Source organism: Convolutriloba macropyga, chromosome 12 (genome assembly GCF_964194025.1).
Source record: "Convolutriloba macropyga chromosome 12, txConMacr16.3, whole genome shotgun sequence".
Taxonomy (NCBI): domain Eukaryota; kingdom Metazoa; phylum Xenacoelomorpha; order Acoela; family Convolutidae; genus Convolutriloba; species Convolutriloba macropyga.
Genome location: NC_134479.1, coordinates 58,177,799 through 58,181,690, shown reverse-complemented (window position 1 = coordinate 58,181,690; position 3,892 = coordinate 58,177,799). Strand labels below are relative to the sequence as shown.

The 3,892-nt window shown below is 33.8% G+C and overlaps 1 long non-coding RNA gene across 1 annotated transcript; it reads left to right on the top strand.

Annotated features, from left to right (window-relative positions):
• The first annotated feature begins 1,138 nt into the window (after window positions 1–1,138).
• Window positions 1,139–2,346, top strand: LOC142350839 (uncharacterized). Its single transcript, XR_012760918.1, has 2 exons — window positions 1,139–1,315; window positions 1,942–2,346. It is a non-coding gene; the product is annotated as an uncharacterized LOC142350839 (long non-coding RNA).
• Window positions 2,347–3,892: the final 1,546 nt, after the last annotated feature.

The following is a 3,892-nucleotide window of genomic DNA, read 5'->3' as shown; positions in this document are numbered from 1 at the left end:
AATTGAGGAAATCTACTTAATGCAATGCCAAACCATTATCATTATTGATTAACTCTTTTTTACAAATTCATTGAAACTATTGATACAGAAAAATGATCAAGTCACTTTTAACAATCTTCAGTCTGATTCCAAACGTTGGGAAAAAATTTGTCAATTCTCAGTTCAACAGTATAAATTTGGCAAGCTCTTTTTCAATTTTTTAATCTCAGAACGCCAAGAAACGGAGGGGAGGAGCTTGAAAAAACTATCGCTGCTTTACCGTACAATAACGTGAATCTCACTCAAATTCTAGAGAAACCAAAAAATTTGGTGATGCAGTCGACCTCTAACCCCCTATCAAGTTTGTAACTGTATGTTTATGATATGAGCTTGCATGGCAGACATAAACAGATGAACAGGTTTTGAATAGATGAATTTCCGAATGATTTGAGGCTCTGAATGATTTCCGCAATCAATTCAGCTGTTAAAATTGTTACCCAATTCCATTTTACCCAATGCCATTTTACCTAATGCCTTCATACCCAACCTGCCATTTCACCCAATGCCCAATTTAATTTACCCTATTTGTAAAATGACTAGAACGACTATTTAGCCAACTGTATAGTTGAATGGCAATTGGGACTTGAATGAAACTATTATAACCGAACATCGGTAATTGCACGAAAGGATCAAAGAACATTCATTAGGTTGGCATTGAGTAAAATGAAATAGGGTAAAATGGCATTGGGGAAAATGGAAGGTTGGGTAATATAGAATTGGGTATTATGCCAATGGGTAAAATGGCATTGGGCAAAATGGCAGCTTGAGAAAATGGTTTTGAGTAAAGTAGCATTGGGTTAAATGGAGTTGGGTAAAATATAATTGGCAAAATGTCTTCTGACCTGACAAAATCTATATGCTCCTAATTTTTAAAATAACTTCAGCAAAAATGAGAATTTTTGCTGCAGCTTAAAATGTCGAATTTTTGTAAATGGGCATTGTTTTTTGTTAACGTATCTTTGTTCAGTTGAGGCTAATTCAAAACAAATTTTTGTCAAAAACAGCCAAAGCGGTGTCATTATGTAATAAATTGTCCTCAAAAAATTATCATTAAAGTTCAGCTGAGCTCTCTATGCATTTTGAACAATATTCACTCATGTTCTAACCAAAAATGCTTAATGCTTATTTTTTGCAGTGTTGAATGCAACTTCGTTATGTTCGTTTTAATAATTTTATTGTGTCTTTTCAATAGTAGTGAAGCTGTGTTCATTTACGACTATGATTACGATTACGACTATTGGGGAGGGTACGACTTGAGTGACTGCGGGCAAACATGGTTAGTTGCAACTATGAAACTGAATCTTGAGAGAGATCATTTTTCAAGCAGAATTTGTCCAAAAAAAAGCGTTTTCTTGTAAACCGATTTCGTCAACATTTCACGAGCATTGTGAAAATTCACCAAATTCACACATTTCTAGAAGCGTAAAAAGTATACACAAAAATTTCTCTCAACTTAGAAAGCAAATAGTAATTTTCAATGAAAATGTCATACAAACTTCCTTCTTTTTTCACACCCACCTTTTTTTCCAATTTTCTCTCGGCCCAGTAATGTTGTTAAACCCAGGCCAAAGAAATTGCTGAATAACGTTTCGGTTAAAAAGTGCTTAAAATGCAGTAAAAAAATTGGCGACTAATCAGCATTTTGCTGCTTTTAGCAAATATCCTACCTATTCAGCAATTTTCAGCGCTCTAGCAACAAAAGGCGCTGACTAATTCCGTTTTCATCAAGTGCGGGTCAGAAACCCTTGCCTGCGAATCAAGTCTGTTTCACTGGAGCTCACTCTGGTCTGGATGGTCTGTTACCCCTTGAACTCAAAACCTAATCAGACCAGAACTGCCTCAGGTCGGGCACCTGTATCCGGGATTATTTCTTCTATCTGAAATGAATCTTGTTTGTTTCAGCGGAATTGTTTTATTAGCCATTCTTGGATCTGCAGTTGGACTTGTGATGCTTGGGCTAATTGTTTACTGCGCTTGGAGGGCGTCCAGAAGATTCTCAGATTTTGAAGTTGTCTGATCGACTTTATTTTATTGTTCTATTTGAACCATATAAACATCAAAACGACTTCTAATTGGACAATGAACTTCTAATTGAACAATCGACAAATGCCGACAATCATACTTCACTGAAGTGGAATTTCATTGCAAAAAAATGAACTTTTATCGTTTCCAGAAAGTATTGAAAATAATGCATTAAGATGCATTTTGGAATAATTTTTTAATAACTTCTAGTTAGGGGCATTTATAAAACATGCTTTCTCTATATGTATTTGCAATGATATGCAGCGTAAATAAGCTCTAACTTTAGTAGTTTTTTTGAGAATAATCATCTTTATTCTGTCAGTATTACCCTAGCTGACAAGACCGGTTATAAATAACAAAAAGGTATTCATTACGCGTGGTTTGACATAAATGAATTAAAGCTTCTTGGTTGCGAGGTCTGCTCACGATTTCTGGATCATGTGTGATCAAGTGTCTCGCTTATGGTAAGCGTTGTTCACACGGGTTAACTAAGATTAAATGTATTAAGATTGGTTTGGAGACTAACTTACGAATGAATGCAAATTCGCACCATAAAATTGGGGTCCAACTACCCCTAATGGTAAATGATGGGTTTTGACAGTTTTCAACTAATCTCACAGTTTTGACGGGCTTTGCGTTATTTTTGAGAGAAAAATATATTCATATCTCTAAATTTAATTTGAAGTTCAATTTTGAGATTAGAAAACTGTGAAAGAGTTAGCTTCTAATCTAACGGTCATTAATAATCAGGTTCTAAGAACAACGTTCAGAAATGATCAATTATTTGAAATATTATTTGTTAAAATATTGTAATTTCCGACTTTTAAGAAATAATCAAAACGTTTAGTTCTTATGTTTTTTCGACGAAATGGCGAGAATGTTGTGTTACTAATTACCTAATGGAAATGCAAATGCCAAACTATCCTCATAAGCTTTTGTTCTCATAATGTTCTCCCCGGAATTTTACCCGACTCTAACGAAAATGACACATATTAAAGTTTCCATAATTTAGCAGCTTTGCTGTTTTTATGACTTAGGTTAATTATCAGAAAACATTTTGGTGTTTAAAAGATTACACTAACGCTGCTGTCTCTTTAAGAGCAAATATATGTTGAAAAAATGTGAAATAGTCAAATATATTTGAAAGCTGAAAAAACTCATTTTTGACAAATTGATCTTGTGTATTATAAAAAATTTGTAAGGACTCATTGGTCAACACTAAACTTAATATTTGGATGGCTTCATCCAACGAACATAAAAACAAATCCAAATATACTATACCTGAGTAGTTTTTATGATTTTAAAAAGCTAACTGCTTTTTTATATGTGCTCTAGGCGTCATACCAATTGATCAAAAGCCGGTGAGAAACTGGCGGCCGGCCTGATAGGATGACTGGCAGAAAAAACGCATTCTCGTTTTGTTGCTTACAAGATATTTGAAATACTTACTAATTGAATGTGGACGCCCTATTACAGAAAACATTTATGTCCATTTAGTGCAATATTGTTTTTGTGTCCTTCATAAGTTCCTTCATGAGGCTAAATTATCTTAATAAGTTTTAATAATTGATGAATTTTAGCGGATTAGCTACGTTGTTTTTAGCTACGTTGTCTTCAGTTTGATTCTATCTCTGTTTACTTTCAAATATATTATACCTGAAAAGTTTTTATGATTTTAAAAAGCTAACTGCTTTTTTAAAAGTGTTCTAGGTGTCATACCACTTGATCAAAAACCGATGAGAAACTGGCGGCCCCCCTCGAACGATGACTGATAGAAAAAATAAATTTGAATATGGAAAAAAATATAAATTTAATTGCTGAGAAAACATTT